Raw genomic sequence first — 21,397 nt, forward strand, 5'->3', positions numbered from 1 at the left:
TTAAGTGAATTTTGCCCTATTTTACGATCTTTCTCATCACAGCTGTTAAGTGAATTACTACAGTTTAATAAGTTAGTAACACGGCTGTTAAGTGAACCTGGCTTCTCCAATGACTTGCTTGTCATATGGTCATAAAAGGGGATCGTTTGACCCTGTGACACTGCATTTGTCATAAATATGAGTCAGTTGCCAAGTGCCTGAATCTCATGGGGGATTTTGCAATGACCATAATTGTGAAAAGCAGACATAAGTCACTTTTTTCAATGCCATTGTAACTTCGAAAAGGATTGAATGAACTATTGCAAGTCAAGGATTACCTATACTTTTTTTAATACATAATTTTCTTTAAAAAAAATTTCCACAGAATAAAAATAATTACAATTTTTTAACTTAAAGATGCATAAATAGAAAAGACTAACAGAAAAGCAATAAAGAAATAAAGAAAAAGAGATAGAAAAGAAGGATAAGGGAGGTAAGGAAAGAAAGAAGAACTAGCTTCTGATTTTCTTAACATCAATTAATAAAGGTAAAGGTTCTCTTCACACATATGTGCTAGTCGTGCCTGACTCTAGGGCAGGGGTGTCCAAACTTGGGAACTTTAAGACTTGTGGACTTCAACTCCCAGAAGTCCACAAGTCTTAAAGTTCCCAAGTTTGGACATCCCTGTTCTAGGGGATCACCAAGAGCCACGGCTGTCTGAAGAGATCTCCGTGGTCATGTGGCCGTCATGATTCCATGTTGAAGGTGCACGGAACGCTTTTACCTTCCCACCAAAGGTGGTCCCTATTTTTCTACTTGTATTGTTTACGTGCTTTCAAACTGCTAAGCTGGCAGAAGCTGGGACAAGTAACGGGAGCTCACTCCATTACCTGGTGCTAGGAATGCGAGCTGCGAACTGCCAACCTTTCTGATCAACGAGCTCAGCGCCTTAGCTACTGAGCCACTACGTCCCTGATTAACATCAATTATAAGTATGTTTATATTTTACTTCTCTCTCTAAAGTTCCACTGAAGTTTCCTTCTTTTTCTAGTTTACCCTTTATAATTGTCAAATCCACAAACCTTTGGTTCCGGGGGAGGGGGAGAGGGAGCTTGTGTAAAAAGTTCTTAAGGGATTTCCAATCCCTAATTAACGTAGTGGTTAATTTTTCTCTACGCAAATGGAGATGTGGAAATACTGATTGAGAGGTGTCTCTGCTCATCCCCACACTGAACATTTTGACTTCTAATAATTTCTCAGGGTTTTTGGGGGGAGGGGGAGGCATTATGTGGAGCTCTCAAATTAAGATTTCCTAGCAGATGATGCCGTCACCTTCTTGCTACTTGTCTAGCTGCCATTGTCAGCCCATTTCTCTTGGGAAATGAAGCAGATGCAAAGGATGGTTGACAGTTTCCCAGCAGAAGTGATCTGTTCTCTTGGCAAGGCTCTGCTTCTGTCAAATAAATATGGACATGTGAAAGTTGAAAGTATCTGGCATGTAAATAATAGGCAATTGCAAAATTTCATTGCCTTTCACTCAGCAAGTAAAAGAATGCCATTTTTTTTTTCTTTTGGGGACGTTTGTAAAGTGCAATTAAGATTAAACCCAGAACATGATTGATTTAACATGATTGCCCAAAATAACGGGATTCCATGCTATTGCGAAAAGGGAATTGTCTTATGAGGAAGACTTAATTATCAATATTCACTAAGTATTGGTAGGATTTAAAGGTAGGATTCAGTAATTGCTGATATAAATATATATGTACAGGTGTATGCATGCATGTAATCTACAGAAACATCAGAGGGAAAACATTGTGTTGTGCAGTTATCTGAATTCCAAAAGGAATTCAGGGTCAGCACTATAATGTATACATAACATATTGCATATTCATTAATCAGCTTTTGGGAACATATGTGTTTTATCACCCAGCCGTTCAATTTATCCTTGTAATCTGGCATGAAAACAAAAGCTAAAAGATAAGAAACTGAAACAGACACTCAGTCATATTGAATTCACCACCTTAACATCGATTTTTTCCCATAGTTTAAACACCGATTTTTAAAAATTGTTTATTAAATATTTTAAAACACATTATACTTTTTCAAGATTAGTTTACATCAGGGCGGTAATTCCATTCTGGGGCTGAGAGCTAAAATTTGCCTTGGGCTGTTAGTTCTTGGGCCATGTTCCTCAGAGATAAAACAAGAAGTAAATTTGATTTAATTAACACCATATTCAGCACATATAATTAATATGATATGTGCCACCATATCAGTGGTGGGTTGCTCTTACTGTCACTACTGATATGCAGCTCACGTGCTCACGCATTTTGTTCATGCATGCACCTGACTTGCGCTGTGCACGTACGCAATCCACCGCCCTTGTGACAAGCAGCTGATTGTTGGGGCTCACGCAGGCACCGCACCTTTGCCATTCTCCATAAAAACAGGTACAGAGCATGGGCAGGTGGGTAGGCCAAAAGAGTCACCATACTGGTATGGCCACTACTGGTACACCTGTACCGTACCGGACCCACAACAACCTACCTGTGCTCCAAATGCTGCTGAATCTTTGTTCTTCTATCTCACGGCAATTTTTTCAATTTTGGTAGGATCTTTAGTGGGTCTCTCAACCATTTGGCAAATGTCAACTTTGAGAAGCCATGGTCTAAGAGCAAAGTAAGAGTTCTGCCACTAGATTTTGCTGTCTTCTGTTTGCACACAAATCCCATAATCTGTATGCAAACAGAGTTTATTATACAATTTCCCTCAGCACAAACTATTGTCAATGAAACTTTCTAGAATATGCATTTTAAAATACATCTACCTTTATTATTTATTATTTTATTTATTTAATTAGATTTCTAGACCGCCCCCTCTCCCCGAAGTGACTCGGGGCGGTGTACAGGTATAAATTTAAAAAACCATACAAACAATAGTACACATAGCTAAAATTAGATTAAATAGCCCCTGTACGAATTTATAAAAATTAAAAACTTAGACCATAAAACCAATCATAAAAATTTGAAAATAAAACTGAGGTGGGAAAGCTGGAATTAGGCCAGGCCGACTAGCTGAAACAGGTGGGTTTTGAGTTTCTGACGGAAGGAGCGGAGGTCCGTAGTCATTTTAATGTCGGGGGGGAGGTCATTCCAGAGGGTCAGGCCCATCACAGAGAAGGCCCTTCCCCTAGGCGTCACCCGCTGGCACAGCCTAGTGGACGGCACCCGGAGGAGTCCCTATCTGTGTGAGCGAATCGGCCGAAGGGATGTATGGGGCAGTATACAATCCCGCAAATAACTAGGTCCTGTGCCATGGAGCGCCTTGAAGATGATGGTCAACACCTTGAAATGCACCCGAAAAGCCACAGGCAGCCAGTTATTTGGCAGCCATTATACATGTAGGTTAACAGAATACATACAGAGACAGTCCTCAAGATTATGTGAACATTTGATATGAAGATTTGAGTAGAAGATGGCTCAATCAGCTAATGAAACTAAACCTTCAAACTGAATTTCTGAACTCATAACAAAATAATAAAAATAAGCAGTGGAAGTACAACAATATTAAATTAAAGAAGATGGGTGAAGAGGGAGCAGGAAGCAGGAGGTGAAGATGGCCCACTAATTAGGCCTTACAATAATGTATTCCCATATTGCAGGGGTGTCTACCTCAAGGCCTGCAGGCCAGATTCAGCCCATGCGGTGTGTAGATCTGGCCTGTGGGCTCATTCTGGAAACAGTCAAGGACCGGCCCTTTGGTGCTTCTACCAGCAAAACTGAGCTCGCGGCATCCATCAACTTTCTACCATGAAAATGGAACTTGGGGAGGTCATGTGACTGACTGGGCATGGCCAACTTGACATCACTCACCCACATGCCCACTCAATCACATGACACCCTCCCCCACTAAGTCATGCTCAAAAGGTTTTGAATTTCTACCTATCTACCTGCATGCCGCCCTGCCCTCCCTTCACCAGTTGCACATGTTGCCCCATTTCCCCTCCTTTAGCAGCCCTGGCCCTAGCCCTGCTTCACCCCCCACCGCTGCCTCTTTCTTCAGGCTGCTTACCTTCTTCCCGCGGTGGCTGGTCCAGAGTCCAAAAGGCAAACTTACCTCTGGTAGTTTTTGGTGGCCCCCAGCCAGCTGATTCTGCCAGGAAGTGGCTGGCAAAGAAGCCAGAAAAGCAGGCAATGGGATGCACATGCGCAGCCAGCACAAAGAACAGGGAGGCGATGGCAGCAGCTTTTTTGGTGACCTCCGGTAGTTTTCGGTGGCCTGCGGTCAGGCGCCACTTTGTGGCTGCAATGGCTGGCTGGGGACCACTGAAAACTACCAATTAATCAGTGGTCCCTTCCAACTCTGCTATTGTATTCTATTGTATTGTACCAGAGGTCAGCTTGCTTCCTGAGTCTGGACCAGCTGCTGTGGGAGGAATGTAAGCAGCCCAAAGAAAGGGGTAGTGGTGAGAGAGGAAGCAGAGGTAGGGCCAGGGCACTGAAGGAGGGGAAATAGGGTGATGCATGCAACTGGTGAAGGGAGAGTGGGCAGCTAGCAGCTGGGGCAAGGCCATAGCTGTGGAATGGCATATTTCCCAACCTGGCTGAGGTGAGCAGTGGCTCTGGGGCCTAGGGGAAGGGCGAATCCCTGAAGCCCTGGGCCCTGACCTACTTACCCTTGGTGATCTGAGTACAGTAGGCAAGGCACGTAACTGGGCCATGTGGCGAAGTGGAGGCAACATATATAGGGCTGGGATGGGCAGGGCGAGTGAGCATCAAGTGAGCATCGTGCGGATGGGCATGGTGAGCGAGCATTGAGCAGGCCAGCGGATGGGAAGGGTGAGGGAGCAATGACTGGGTGACTGGTTTGGGGGCATGTCCAGCCAGCTACTAGTTCGGTGACCCAGGCCAAATTTCCACTACTGTTTTGCACGAACCAGTGCAAACCGGCTAAATACCACCTTTGGGACAAACCATGTTGAGTCATGTTGTCTTGCCTCACCTCTCCTCTCCTCAGCTCATCAAATCTAATCAATTATTTGAATTGGCTCTTGAATGACACATAGACACACATGCATACACATATGATTTTCCCCAGATCTGAGGTTCCTTGTAGATTTCATGCTTTTCTGCTCATTTTGCCTTGATAAAGCCTATTAGTAAGCAGTAATCTAAGAGAAAGTTCTTGTGGGTTTATTTTGCCCTCTCATCACTTAAAGAACAACCCAATTATGAGTGCATTAGTAACATTGAACATCAGACTGGGTGGACACACAAGTATACTAAGGTTGATGAAGGTCCTTGCAATATTTCTCAGCAATCTGTAAAAGTGATGCTTAGTAGATATGAATTGTTTTGTTTTGTTCTTAAAACATGCAACCAAGAAGACAATGCTGGCTGGGTGCTATGGGAGCTGTAGTTCCAAGTTGGGGAAAGCTGGTTTACTCTTTGTGTGATCTTTCTCCTATCTTCTCCCCTATCTACTTTTCTATTTGGGCTTCTATATTTAAGGCAGATGCTGTAATGACTTTCCATAAGCTGTTTTGTCAGAAATGCCACAACAAATTCTATGGAGAGGAGTAATCTTTCTTTTGCATTTTTCTATTATGATTCCAAGAATCCCTTGATTAGCCTTTCTGTGGTAACTGTGAATTACCAACATGAGGCATATTTGATCCCTTCCAACTTTGCTGTCAGAAACTGTATTTAAAGCTGTCATGCCTTTAGATTCGCTTTTTCCACCACGGAATACCCCAAATGCCGTATCCAGAATTTAAAATGGCTAATTATTTTAATGCTAAAAGCACAGAATGTCCCCAGCTTACTCATTAAAGAGTGTTCACCTCCACCTGGTTTTGATAAAGTCAGTATTTCTCTCAGAAGTGTACAATAAACAACACATTTATAGTGAGTTCGGGTTGTTAATGCCACCCACTGCTGCTATTAAATATCTTTGACGTTTGTAGTCTGGCATTTATTTGAATATCAGTATAAGCCTGACAGCTTTGCTTAATTGCATATTGATAAATAACTAAAGTACAAAACAATAACAAGTCTGCAATGCTCATCATTAATACAGAAATCAGATTTAAACCAAGCAGGTTTCAGATGTAAGATTTTCTTTAAAACCTTGTTTAAATACAGTAAAAAATCCAATCATTCATGTAACCCAGCTGAATAATTTATTATTTAACAGCTAAAATAAATTTCCATATCTTCTCTAATGTCTTTCATTCTTAGATTCAGGGGTATTTTAAAGTCATCAAATATCCTCAGTTTATATTAAGTATTTGATATTTGACATCAATAGGGTTAGGTTTTTAATATTTTAAAATTGATATGTTTATTAGTTTATTAGTGTTCCAGTTTTGAGGCTGCCCATCCCCTTAGTGAGTCTGGCCAGTTTGCAGTTAAATAAGAACAATAAAAAAATTATTGGCTGACTAAAGAACAATACACCTTAACATAAGGCAGATATAATATTTGATCCACACTTGAGATTTTATTTAATAATATTTCAAGACTTAGTGAATTATGTGGACATAGAAATATATAGTTCTAAGCTCTGCTCAGGCAATAATTCAAAGAGCATATTATTTCTAGTGAAGAGCTAGAAACAAGGAAACTGTGAGTTCTAGTCCAGCCTTAGGAATGAAAACCAACTGAGTGACTTTGGGCCAATCACTAGGAGACTTTGAGTTCTAGTCCCGCCTGAAGCATGAAAGTAGCTGGGTGACTTTGGGCCAGTCACTTTCTCTCAGCTCAACCTACCCTGTTGTGGTAGTGAAAATAGAAAGAGGAATGAATATTAGGTAGTTTGCTGCCTTGAGTTACTTATAAAGTAATAAAGGCAGAATAAAAACCTAATAAATTAACCAAAATAAATATGTACAATCAGTGAGATAGATCTGACTATTCTGATTGCTTCTTCCTGCCTGCTTGCCTACCTTTCTCCAGCTTTTCTTCCTCCTCTGCATGGATATTTTCTCTAAGAGTCAAGCCACCAGATTTCTAAATCAGTTTCAGTATGACAAGCCATCTTCTCACCAATACCAAGGGTGTGCCCATTGGGTGGAACGGGTTGGATCTGTGGTTGGCCTTGAGACTTTCTTTGACTTGCACATTAAGGAAATATATGAGGGAGCTCTTTTATACAGATTTTCAGAAAATGGTTTGGAAACCAGATGGGAACAATTAACAGAGAGAGAATTCACAGATAAAGTTTAAAGCAACTAGGTAGTGTTTCAAAAGCAATAACAAAGGGGGAAACAGCAAAAAAGACCATCGAATACCAGATATTTAGCAGGCTTGTTTGCTTTGGATCATCCCAGGCTGACTTTTTCTTGGTAGCAAATCACTTGACAGTTTGAATGTGAAGGAAGAACAATTTGCAGCACAGAAAGAGTGGATTGTGATGCATTTTTATTATCTCTGTGAGAGATGGAACAAATCCCTGCTAGGAGAAAATAGTATGTCTAGGAAGAAGTCATCTCAGGGATAAAAACATAGAGGGAAAAAATGAGTATTCCTCTTTTATCCATCTACACATTTGTTTAAATCCATCCTGGGCTGTGTTTTACAAGAACATTGTAGGCATATTTTACAACATATTCCCATTAGGTATAGTGAAACAATCATTTCATAGTCAGATGCTGGGAGATGGAACAAAATTGTGGAAGGAGATAGTTGAGTCCTGCATATATTTTTTAAAAAATTCTTCAGTTGTAGTGGAGATAGTATCCTATCACCAGTGTCCAAGGAAGGTTTGAATGTTGATTCAATTGAGTCTTATACATGGAATGGAATACCATATTTTTCTCTGTTGCGAGTAGCCAAATCATAGTGTTGGGAGGGACCTTTGAATTCATCTCATTCAATGCTATGCTCAATACAGTATCTGCTAAAGTATTTTGCATAGATAACTATCCAGACTCTTTTTCAAGACCATCATTGAAGGAGATCATACTACTTCATGAGAGAGCCTATTCTACTGGTGAAAACACTTACCATCAGGAAAATATTCTCCCAATAATTAAGCTTAATCTTCTTTGTAGTTTCAACAAATTCGCTTGATCATGAACTCCATGGTGACAGAAAATTCATTCATTCCACCCTGTAGATGATACTTCTCATCTTTTCTGCATTCCTCATAGGACTTGGTTTCTAGTTTTCTCACAACCTTAGTGGCTGTTCATTGAATTTAGTCCAAATTGTTGATGATCCTTTCAGACTACAGTGGCCAAAACAGTGCCCATTATTCATTGTAGTTGATGCTTTGCCTAAATGGATCAAACTTTTTCCCATGCCCAGCACCACCTCCGGGGCGACCGTTCAAATTCTGGACACCCTTTTCACGACACACGGACGTTGTTGTGTCAGACAATGGGCCTCAGTTTACCTCCGAGACATTCCAAACCTACTTGGCTGGCCTGGATGTTCGCCACACTCCAGTCGCTCCATTTCACCCTGCGGGAAATGGCTTGGCCGAACGCACTGTGCATTCGGCCAAGGAAGCCCTCTGCTGCCCTCTCCCATTGTCCACCAAAATTCAAACCTATTTACGTGCCCAGCATTCCACTCCATGCCCAACGTCTGGCAAGAGCCCAGCAGAAATATTGATGGGCCACTGACTCCGCACTACACTTGATCACCTCCATCCATCTTACTCTCCTTCCGATTCCCATTCTGCAGGGACCCCCAGGTCTTTTCTGGTGGGAGAGGGGTGTTCACCCGTAATTTTGTGGGCGATCCCAAATAGCTACCAGGGCTAATCACTGAGATAACTCCATGATGGGAGACAGTGGCGCCACCATATAGACCCACTCTGCCACTGAGAGGCAGAGAGGCCTCCTATTCTGTCAGCCACACCAGCTCCAGTTGGCTTGCAAGACACCACCTGCCGGCCTGCAGTTACACAAATTCCAAAAACTGCCAGACCGACCCGAGCGTCACCCGCTGTGATCTCGCCGGCTGCCTTACCTTTAAGAGATGACTTCACCCTTGGAATCGGCCCTCCTGCTCGTTCCTCCTCGCCTAGTTGATGGCACTACGAGGCCAGCACTCCTCCTCCTTCGTCAATGGACACACCCTTACAAAGGTGATCCCAGCACACGCACAGACCCCCGGCATACAAGACTACGCTTGTGCGATCCAGGGGGAAGGAGTGTTGTGCCCTCAGAGATATGACCAGCGGTAGCTGAGAGACACTGGGAGGCCCTGATTGGCTAAGGCGCACCTACTGGCTGGCGGGAGAATTACACCTTTCTCATTGGTTCCCTGCCTGACAGCTCCAAGTATAAATAGCTGTCAGGCAGGTCAGTTGCTGTTCTGTTCTGCCTTTAATATTGAAGTGTTGTTGTTAAATAAATAGTTTAAACCTTCCTCAGCCTCCGTTATTCGCGAACCGCAAGAACGTAAAACTGGCCTTCAGGTTCTTTGGAAAATAGTTTGACCCCTCCTTCTCTGTGGCAGTCCCTCAAATATTGGTACACTGCTATGGTGTCATGCCTGGTCCTTCTCTTCACTAGACCAACCATGCCGAATACTTGCAATTGTTCATTGTATGTTTTAGCCTCCAGTCCCCTAATGATCTTGGTTGCTCTTTTCTGCACTCTTTCTAGAGTCTCAACATCTTTTTTGTAGTATGGTGATGCTGAATGCAGCATTCTAGGTGTGGTCTTACTAAGGCCTTATAGAGTGGTATTAATACCTCACTTGATCTTGATTGTATCTCTCTGTTAGTGCAATTTAGGATTGCATTGGCTTTTCTGTATCAAAGAGAAGAGAGCAGAATAGGACTGGAGAAAACTACAAAGAATTGCAAATAGAAATAGAACGGCTGTGGAAAAACAAAAGCAAAGATAGTTTCAATTGTAATAGATACTTTGGGTGCAATCCCAAAACAACTGGATCATCACATGAAGACTATTGGCATAGACAAAATCACCCATCAGTCAATTGGATAAGGCAGCTTCCTTTCAAACAGTTTACATTCTGCAGTGATTTGATTAACACCACCAAACAAAATATCTCCTTATTCTTGAAAGGTGGATAAAAAATTCCAAATCCAGTCTTAACATCTGGATGACCAAGTAACAAACCACAATAAGCAACTTTATTGGAACAGCTTACATTCTATGACAATACCTTAAGCATCATTAAACAACATTTTTCTATCTCTTTTATTTGTAAACTGGCTAAAGCCACTTACACAATGAGATGCATAGTGCAGGAATATGATGAACAAACTGACAAATAAATCCCAGTCCTAGGGAAGGACTCGATAGATCAATAAAAATGCCAAATCCAGTCTAAATAGCTGGCTACCTGTATGGCCAACCGTAGTACTAATAGCGATAATAATAATAATGATAATTGACAAAATCACCATCAATCAAAACACTGCAAAATACTGTTTTTACCTGGAGCAATTTATATCATGTGACACAATCAGACCACCACACCTGCTTATTCCAGATCCTTGGAAGGACTCAACAGGTATATAAAAAACACCAAACCCAGTCTAAACGTATAGCTGACTAGCCAACCAATTGTAATATTTTTATTAAACTTCTATGCCACTCAATGACTCTTCATGACTTTAGATGGCTTGCAACTATTGCAAAATTGTCCTTTTGGGTCCTCCCTCTTCCCTTTTTTTGAACATAGGGACATTTCTAGTCCTTTACTCTTCTTGGATCATGTATTCTATGAGTTCTCTGAAATTATGTTTAGCAATTCTCTGATTAATTCAGCTAGTTTTTCCATTTCTATATGATATGATTTTTCTGACCTTGAAGATTTGAATTTATTTATATTAACTACAGTGGTTTTCAAAAGCTTTTTGTGTATATCCTGAGCTTTAGTTCTTCTACTAAGACTACAGTTTGTCAAGCATGTAAGAGAAAACAAGTATGAATATAACATGTAAATGTATAAGTATAAGCAGGTATATGTATATACATAGGAAATTAGTACAAATAAATGGGAACAGTAGGACAGGGACGGTAGGCACGCTGGTGCTCTTATGCGTGCCCCCTTACAGACCTTTTAGGAATGGGATGAGGTCCACAGTAGACAGTTTAAGGTTTGTTGGAATAAATGTCCTTCTGGGTTCAGTTCCAAGTGGGGGAAAAGACACTGGAAACATGGAGGCTGCTTGGAAAGGTGGTTTAATGGTGGACAGGACCACATGGTTTGAGCTCCTGAACAGAAAAGGGGGGGGGGTGTCACATGCTTCCAGATGAAGAGGGTGAAGAAGGAAAAGAGAGTGAGATGCTGAAAGTTCCTGGTTTTATGCCCTCTCTGGCCTTTGATCTTGATCTTGTATTCTGATTGGTTGTCAGAATCCCATGGGGCCATGCAGGAGCAACTCTCTAGGCTGGTTTGAGTCCAGGTTTGGTTGAGCATTGGTTCTTCCCAGGTGCCCTGTGGTGAGATGGGTAAACGGCTATAATACTATCATGCCTTAATCCCATCACCCTGGAGCTGAAGGGTGAGATCTTTGTTATGTAGAATAGACTGGCTCAGGCATTTTAATGGCCCATTGACAAAGGTGGGAGTTATTATGAGTGAGTCTGTTTCCTACCTAAAACATGCTTCTCCATTTCTTATCCAGAGAAATATAATATTCTGCCTTTTCAATATTACCCAGGATATTTCATTTTTCTAGGAGAGGGGTGGGTGCTAACTTCCTGCAGGTTAAAGTTTTGGGGTCTTTGAGGATGTAACAACAGAATCATGTTATATGCCTTCATGTTATCACTTATTATCAATTCACCCTCTTCTCCTTGCAACAGAATTATAAACTCTTTATTTTTCCTTTCTTTCTGATGTGATGTGCTTTTACAAAGCCCTTTTTTGTTTGTTTGTGGTGGTGCTAATAAACCACCTCTAATCCCTATTTTGACTGTGAGTAAACAAGTCCATTTTTCTCAGTACAGTTTCAAATGATACTGTAGAAAGCAAATTGATAGCTGATTCTTACTGTATTTCAACTTCACAACATTAACTACAGTGAATTTGCCTAGGGGGCCAGAGAGCTTTGTGGATATTTTTTTTTTTTTTGATTCCAGCATGCATGAAAGCAATTCCCCCCCACCCCACCCCACACACACTTGTCAGGAGCTAAGATGGAACTTGAATGTCCCAGGATCAGGATATCCATCAGAAGGAAGGGAAAAGTAGTTTAAAAAACCCACCTCCATGCAACTACTGCCTATCATGACATTTTTTGATCCCGCTGCCTGGTTAATAAAGTACACAGCCAACAAGGCTTGTGACAAATCCCAAATGTTTGCCAAGGGAAGCATATCTCATGCTATTATGCCAACTCTCTTTCAGATTGAAATAACAGCTCACAACAATGTACTTTTCTATTACATAAAGGCATATCTTCCAATAATGTTATTAGATGATAATGGCATATTTAGATACATTTTTGCCTCTATTCTTTTGATTTAGCTAATGGAGATAAATGGACTTTTAACAAATTTTAAATATTACATTTCTTTTTTGGCGTATCCTGGAGATCTTTTATTTCAGGCCAAAACATACACACACAAATACAATTGATGGAAGTTAGTAGACCAAGCTCCTTTCATTTGTTTTGTTTAAAACCGAAAATCAGAAATGGTTTTAAGAAAAAAAAAAGTACCCATTTAGCTTCCTTTCTTCAGGCTCAGGTCATGTCCTGCATATATTTACCTCCTTGAAGCGGAATACTGAAGCAGCCTTGAATTTCTATAAGTTATCGATTGAATATATTTAAATATATATAAAAGTAACAAAAGTCCATGCAGAACTCGTGATAACACTTTGGCATTCATGTCAGATCCATATTTCATTTCACTCTGGAGCCGTGCAAGGAGAAAAAATGGTTTGATGTGCATTTGCAACCAATTCATAATAGGAAGGTGTAACTTCTCAAGCATAGATTTACATTCCAATAATAGTGATAGTGTGACTTTAATATCAGGGCTCACTTGGCTATTTTGAAGAATGGACTGTTTGGGTCATTTCTGCTACTTAAGTACTCTTCACTAAATGCCATGGATTTAATTTAAACTATGATTCTGGGGCAAGGCATGTGGTGGCTCAGTGGCTAAGACGCTGAGCTTGTCGATCAGAAAGGTCAGCAGTTCAGTAGTTTGAATCCCTAATGCCGCATAACTGAGTGAGCTCCCGTAACTTGTCCCAGCTTCTGCCAATCAGAAAGCATGTTAAAAATGCAAGTAGAAAAATAGGGACCACCTTTGGTGGGAAGGTAACAGTGTTCTGTGCGCCTTCGGCATTTAGTCATGCTGGCCACATGATCACAGAGATGTCTTCAGATAGCACTAGCTCTTCGGCTTTGAAACGGAGATAAGCACCGCCCCCTAGAGTTGGGAACGACTAGCACATATGTGCAAGAGGAACCTTTACCTTTACCTATGATCCTGGGACACCCATAGACAGGGCTGTCTTAACACATGGGTCTGATGGGCACTTTTCCATGGGCCCCCATGAGCATAGGGGCCCCATGCTAATCTGTGTATGTTAACCCTTCAATGCACCTTGTATCATGTAAATACAGCAACATATTTATTACATTTTAAATTAATACTAACATGCATTAATAGAAATTAATGCTGTTTTTCCCCATAGATAATGAAACGAGCCTTCATGTTTTTAATGTTTCAACATCGATTTTGAAGGATGTGCCAGTAAAATAAATATATGTTTAATTTTATTGACCATTTATTATTCCTGTGAGTAGTTATATAAGGGGCTCTAGTACACTGCTTTGCCTGGGGCCCCTAATGCTGTTAAGATGGCCTGATCACAAAGACAGCAAGATGAAGAATAGCATGATACGAATGTAGCATTGTCCTTCATATAGAAGTCATCTTGATGGTGGCATCTCATTTATTGACCTCTCTCCATAAATGGAGGTGGGGAACATAATCCAATAATGCACAAGCACTGAAAATATGCATATTACCTTAGACATATTTTATTTGTTTTATTAAATTTATTGGCTGCCCATCTTACCATTGGCTAATATATGAGGAATCAAGCTGTCTAAGGACCATCCAGTCTTCATGTACAATGAAGTGTAGGGTTGATATGGTAGCTGTATCTAAGGGCTGCCACAAAGAAGAAGAAGCCATCCTACTGTCCAAACCACTTGAAGGCAGGACAATAATTGGTCGTTATTTTATTTGGAATGTTTTCTGTGTGTGATTTTTTCCCCCTTTAGGAGTATTTATTAAAATACACAGATTTCTAATGAAACTCTGAGTAATAAGATGGAAAAGCAGAAACTTCTTTTGCAAGAGAAGAAAACTTTGAAACACGGTATGAGCTTATGGCTCTCCAGCAGATTTCTATTTCAGCCATGCAATATAGTTAAGACATTGGCAAGGAATGCACTGTTGGAAAACAGGGATTAGAATAGGGACAGATTGTCATGGAGAAAATCTATGTGGTTGCTAAGAGTCAACACCAACTGGATGGCACATAATCAGTCATCAAGGTTTAAAAGGGATGCACACTGGCACCATTAAAAAATGTTATTATGTTAACCCAGGTGACTGTCTTGTCCAGCTCAGCCTTGTTTTGATTTCAAATTTCTGCATATTATGTCAGTACAATTTTGGGGAGAAATATTTTAATTAAGGATCTCAGTGTGACATTCAACTAAAACTTGGTATCTGTCATCTCATCAAGAGCTTAGCTGGGGTATTATGCCTAGGTATTGCAAAGAGGATAATTTTATGTAACTGGAAGGAACTTATTCTCCTGATTTTAAACAATGAGTCTAGGATATGAATTTCTTATCTAGTATTGAAAAGTTCTAAAAATGAGATGCAATATGCTGATCGACGGTCAAGATTTAAAGGTAAGCTGAAGGATAAAATTAATTTATGATTATCTCTTGTTATCACACAGATCTTTTTCGTTAATTAGTTTTCTTAATCATATTTATTTTAATCGCTGTAAAAAGTTTAGTATTTCTTTTTCAGAGTACACTTACTATTATTTCCCCCGCCCTCTTTTTGGTGATCTGTTTTGCTATTCAAAAAAAAAAAAAAAAGGTAAATGAACTGTGATAGTAAGTAGGAACTTCCTTGAAAGACAGGAAGAGCATCAATGCAGGGATGTGATGCTACGAGTTCACCCGGGTTCAGGAGAACCCGTAGCTAACGTTGTAGCCAGTTCAGAGAACCCCCCAAATCCCACTCCTGGCTGGCCCCTCTTTCTCCACCCCGCCCTTCCCGTCCCATCCCACCCCTCCCACGGGTCTCCACATGTCCCGCTTTAGATACGAGGTAAGTGCAGGGCCCATGTGGAGGCTCGGAGAGGGGGAAAAACAGTCTTCCCAGAAGTTCTGGAATGGGCCCATTTCTGGCCTGCGAAGGGCCTCTGGAGCCTGGGGGAAGCAGTTTTCACCCTCCCAGAGGCTCAAGGAAAACCTCCAGAGCTTGGGGAAAGCAAAAATACCCCCCCCCCTTGCCATGGTGCAGGAGGCCGACTAGGCCATGTCCAATCAGCAACCAGGGACCGAACCCGTTGCTGAAATTTTTGAAGCCCACCCCTGCCTCAATGGGCATTACAACCTGTTGTAACAAACAGCCCAGTGCACAGGTGAGGACAAGCATGGAAGTGTTTCAGATAGGATCATCCCTAGCTTTCCAGAAACTAAAAAGAGGGGAGGGAAGAAATACTTCAGTCTTGCGAGATTCTGTTTAATGTAACCTTACATTAATGATGTAAGATAATGGTGATTTCCTAATAGTATCCTTGTCTGGACCACCTTGAAGGATTACTAACAATTTAATCTGTCGAATCACTCTAGACAGCCTAAAACCATAAAAAGCCAACTATGTGTGTGTGTGTGTGTGTGTGTGTGTGTGTGTGTGTTGTATTTGTGCTGATAAATAAATAAAGGGAGACTAGTATAGATCCATTTCAAGCTATTTAGCTCTCATCAGCTAGCCATGCCCTTACTGGGAATTGAACCAGGGCTGTATTACATATTAGGCAGTTATATTAGCCACTAAGTCACAGGCTCTCCTGTGAGTCAGGGAAATAGGTATGCATTTGTGTTTTATACTAGTCTCCCTTTATTTATTTATCAGCACAAATACAACACAAATATAAAAAGGCAACATTAAAAATAAAAATATGGTTTTCTTCCTGGATGGTCTTCTGTGATGAGCCGAAGGACAGAAAGAGGGAGTAGTGTGCTCCCTCCCATATTTGGGCATACCAGGGGTTGTAACACAAATACACACACACACACACACACACATGAATCTTCAAGTAAATTTCAATAGTAAACATCATAATCACCTACTCACTGAGAACAAAAGCATCCAGAAATAAAATATCTTGAAGTTGACATGATAGCAGTGTTCCAATATTTGAGGGGTTGCCACAAAGAAGAGGGGGTGAACCTATTCTCCAAAGCAGGACAAATCAAGGAGAGAACTAACCTGGAACTAAGGAGAAATCCAAACCACCCTCAAAGATGCCATAAATAAATAAATAAAAACTGTGATTAATTTCTAACACTAGACAGCTATTTTGAAAATGCTTATTTTTTTTTTTGTATAAGCATGTAAGAAGCAAAATTGCAGCTAATCAACCGACATTTCTTTAAAATTCCCCAACAGTAGCTTTTCCCTATAAGAAGCTATTGATTCTAAGCCAAGCTAGTCCTTCCTGTGTGTACAATATGTATTGGTAGGTTCACACTAGTTCCACTCTGCCAGATTATTGTCTGAACTAATCAGATCGTGTATTTATCCAGCAGTGCTTGGAATGCCCTACGCTTGAAGGAAGAGCACCCTGGAATTGTTTGCTTCTCAGCTCTTTGCTTTTTTCCATGGCTAATGTACCAGCAAGATAAGAGAAGTTAGCGCAAACATTTACCTTAACCATTTCCAGACCTCAGAATCAAATGTCAAATTCCATGAAGCAAAACCTACACAGATGCCTGCAGCATTACTTACCTACCTATATACAATATCGACATTCAAACTAAATTTGGCTGCTATTAAAAAAAATATGCATTGTTTGCTTTTCATGAGGATGGCTCTAAACTGCAAGCTACCCAGGACTGATGTAATTTTTCCCTCGGTATTCTTTTTCATCCAAGCATGTCAATCTCTTAAGTAGATGAGTTTTGAGAAATTCATTGTACTGGAGTAACATTCAGAATTATAGTTTACCCAATTAATTCGGCTCCCTAGAATCAAACCTTTGAGAATTTAGATGTCTCTTCTTCCCTTAAAAAAGACCCTTGCTCCATAACGTAGCTGTCTGGTTTTGGAAAATCACGTTAAGAGCAGGCATCTCTCTGTGTGTGAATGGGTAAGTATGAAATCTGTGAATATGAAATCTAGCTTGCAAATAGGCACTTTAGGCTCTTTCCAATTAGGGAAAACAGAGAAAGTGGAATAAAAGCTACAATTGTCCTGCTAATGACCGTCCTCCTCTATGGCTTCTGTTTACCAGTAGCCTTTATGACCGAAATGCATGCGAGATTATTTCATTATTTGCTTTCCTTCCCACAAAGGTTATTAGAAATCCAGAGTTCCTCTTTTACAGCACCTTAAATGAGTTCTCGCTCCCCTTGTGGTCCTTATTTCAAGGCCCCACAAAATTATAGCCCATTTAGGTCCATTAGGAAGACATATCCAGTCTATTTCCCCTCCCCAAAGAGCCTTAATGAGGTCAAGATACCATAATCGCCCTTTTGCCCTGCCTTTCCAAAGGCCTTGCAAATTGCAGCCATTAGTGGTCATAAGGAGAGTAATGTCAGGAAGAGGGGCACATTTGATCATCATTTTTTGTTCAGGAGAAAGAAAATGCATTTCTTGCTCCTCCACCCCAGAAGATGCAAAATTTGAAATGATTTCCAGCATTGGTAGGCAGTGCACATTTTGCATTACAGAGGGGAGGCAAGAAAAGGTATCTCAATGAATAGAAAAGCTTTAGGTTCAAAATAAATTGAAAGTGGATGCACAGACAAACACACATACAGAGAGAGAGAGCAGACAGAGACAGATAATTTGACCTGATCTAAATATGTATTTAACTTACAAGTGCTTAGGAATCTGATCTTGTAAAATTCTTACTTGGTTTTCCAATGCAATTTGAATATCAGAATATAATTGTTCATGAGAATATCAGAATATAATTGTTCAAGCCCTGCTATGATCTTAGAATAAGATTTGGTGAGTACCCCTCTGACATAGTTTAACTCTTGGTGGACAGCAGCCTTATTTTAAAAGAGATATATTTATTTAATTTTTATATAACTTCAAATAGTTCTTCAAAAGAGCTATAGATGTTCAGGAACATCAGATAAGATTGTTTGTGTAGCTTGGACCAGTGTAGCCAAAGGTCCCATATAACAACTGTAAGAACAGTTAAGTCCACCAGAATGGGCAGTTCCATATTATCCATGTGGATGAGTCTGTGTTAAGTGAATACCATTTGATGCATGATTCATGGGTTTCTCGCCTCAAAATAGTAGGATACTATGTTGTTAGTTTTCAACAATCATGGAACTCAAAATCTGGAAAAGGGACTCAGGGGGATAGGTTGTCCAACCCTGATTGGGTCAGTTAGTGTTACCTCAGTTAGACAAAAGCTTTTGGGGTAAACATTTACCCCAAATCTACCTACTCACCATATTTTTTGGAGTATAAGACGCACTGGAGTATAAGATGCACAAAGATTTTGAAGAGGCAATTTAAAAAAAAAAAAGTTTCTGCACTCTGCAGGCCCCCCAAACCCTCTGCATGCCTCATTTTTTTGTGAAAAATAGGGCATGCAGAGAGTTTGAGATGGCTGCAAAGTGCTCCTGGGGGCTGGGGGAGGGGGGAAATGAGCAAAAATCCAGCCCATTTTTCATACAAAAAACAGGGCATGCATAGGCTTTGAGAGGCTTGTAGAGTGGTCCTGGAAGCTGGGGGGAATGAGCAAAAACAGTCCATTTTTTGCTCTTTTTTGCCCTCCCCAGCCCCCAGGAGCACTTTGCAGGCCTCCCAAACTCTCTGCACATCCATTTTTGCAAAGTGGGCAGAGTTTTGGGAGGCCAAAAATGCTGTATTCAGTGTATAAGATGCAGCCAGATTTTCACCCTCTTTTGGGGGAGAAAAAGGTGTGTCTTATAATCCAAAAAATATTGGAATCTCTTCACCTGGTGAGGCCATTTAGCTCACTGAGTCCATTTCCCTGCTCAGTGCAGGAATCCACATCAGCTAAGCTTCAACTTGAATAGATCCACTGAGAGGGAGATTCTTCCTCACTGGTTTCACTGTGTAATTGTTCTAACTATTGGGATTCTGCCCCTCTCCCCAATATTGAATGCTAGAAGTTGGAACGCTCATATCTGGCCTGCAGAAATTAATGGCAGGATTTTTTTTTTAAAAAATGCACTCTTTGCTGCCCACTAGTGGTTATCTGAATTTTTTTCATCTACCTATGAAAGGTAAGATGGTAGGTCTAGCCTCTTCTCAAGATTATGCTTCTCAGAATCTTTGCTGAGGGTGAACATGAATGGGGGCATGCAGAATTTCATGCTTCTGAAAATGGGAACATTATCTGTAAGTGAATATCGCAAACATAGAAAACTTCTGTTATAAGTGCTGAGATGCTCAGCTTTGGACTTGTGAAGAATCTGTCGCTGGTTACTAAGAGAGATTTTTGCTCTCCATTCTCCCTGTGCCTCTGGTGCACTATATTTGTCCTCATGTTATCTATGTTTCTTTAAAGTCTGTTGGGTGTAAGCTCCAACAACAATAAACAACTCTGCCTGACAAACACCAGACAGCATAATGAACAAAAGCTGAATTGGTTAGTGGGATTCAATGATAAGTCAGGCATGAGTGCAATGCAGACTGATTAGAAACAATTTCTCAAGTCATAATAGAATGAATTCACTGCAACACACTCCCCCCCCTTGGTCTCAGTGACAGCCATCCATCATATTTTTTCCAGTAAAAAAAAAACAGGGTGTCAACCTATTTTCCAAAGCACCAGAAAGCAGGAGAAAAAGGAATAGATAGAAACAAATCAAGGAGAAAAACAACCTAAAATTAAGGAGAAATTTCCTGACAGAAAGAACAATAACAAGTGGAATGAATTGCCTTCAGAAGTTGTGAGTGCTTCATTATTGGAAGCTTTTAAGAAAAGACTAGACAATGATTTGTCTGAAATGGTATAAAGTTTCCTGCTTGAGCAGGGGAGGTTGGATTAGAAGACCTCCAAGGTCCCTTCCAACTCGATTATTTTTTTTTCTGTTATTCTGTTAAAGAAAATAGGATGATGGTGAATTCCTGCTGCTAGAAGCTTTTTCACCACCACTGAATTTTTTAGCTGTGTAACTTGGACCTCTTTAGTTTGTTTGTTCGATTTTCAAGCTACTTGTAGGCAAAATGGGTAGCCTAAACATTTTATAAATAAATTAAATAAAAGTAAGTTATGATCGGTTGGAGAAGCTTTTTTGCTTCCTCTGGTCTTGCCAGGCAAAGAAATAAATGTTTCTTTGAATGTACAGAGCAGGTGTTTTTTTTTAATTAAAAATTTAAAAAGCTTTCTTTAATAGTAACAGAAAAAAATAAAACACAAAGAAAATTGGGATACAAATATGCGTTTTCTCAACTTCCTCATTTAAAAGTGCCTTTAAAAAGTAAAAAGAAAATCGAAGAAAAAAGAATACAGCATAATATATTGTTATAAACATTGGCAGTTAAAATACTATATACCTTTATTTAATGTAGATATTATGCAAGTGTATATATGATTACTGCTCATACATTTATATAACTATTATTGTTTTTTTAGCCTACTATATTTGCATAAATTTATAGTGCTGGGTTAAGAGAAGGGCATTCTTGTTGCCAGAGCTAGGATCAAAGAAATCTGATATCCTTATTTCCATTGTCATGTTTTAAATGACAATTCAAGAACTTTTTTCCCCCACACAGGATAACAAGTCTGACTTTTTAAATGAATTCTGTTTTCAATGAAGTAATCTGGTAGCCTGTATTGTCTGCTATAATGGATTATTTTAGTGCTGATTATTCTACCTAATTGTCATTCTGCTTGACCTCCATTTGAGTTGTTCTTTTTTGCACACCATTCTTTTATAAAATTAGTAATCACTAATGAGCAACAACTTTCCAATATGTGAAAAACAGGAGGCGAAGATTTGAGTGACTATTGATGTCAAAAGGGGCCTATGAAACATGTGCTTTTTCCTAGTTGCTTTGGGACTGTGAATGAAAAATGAGCTAAAAGAAATTAAAGAGACCTAAAAACAAAATCTTAGGGAAATGTCCTACCCATAGCCCAAGTGATTCCTGCAATGTCTCCAATATTCTTTCTATTTGATTTGGGCATCTTGACTGAAATTTTTT

Source organism: Natrix helvetica, assembly GCF_964273705.1.
Source record: "Natrix helvetica genome assembly, chromosome: Z".
Classification (NCBI taxonomy): domain Eukaryota; kingdom Metazoa; phylum Chordata; class Lepidosauria; order Squamata; family Natricidae; genus Natrix; species Natrix helvetica.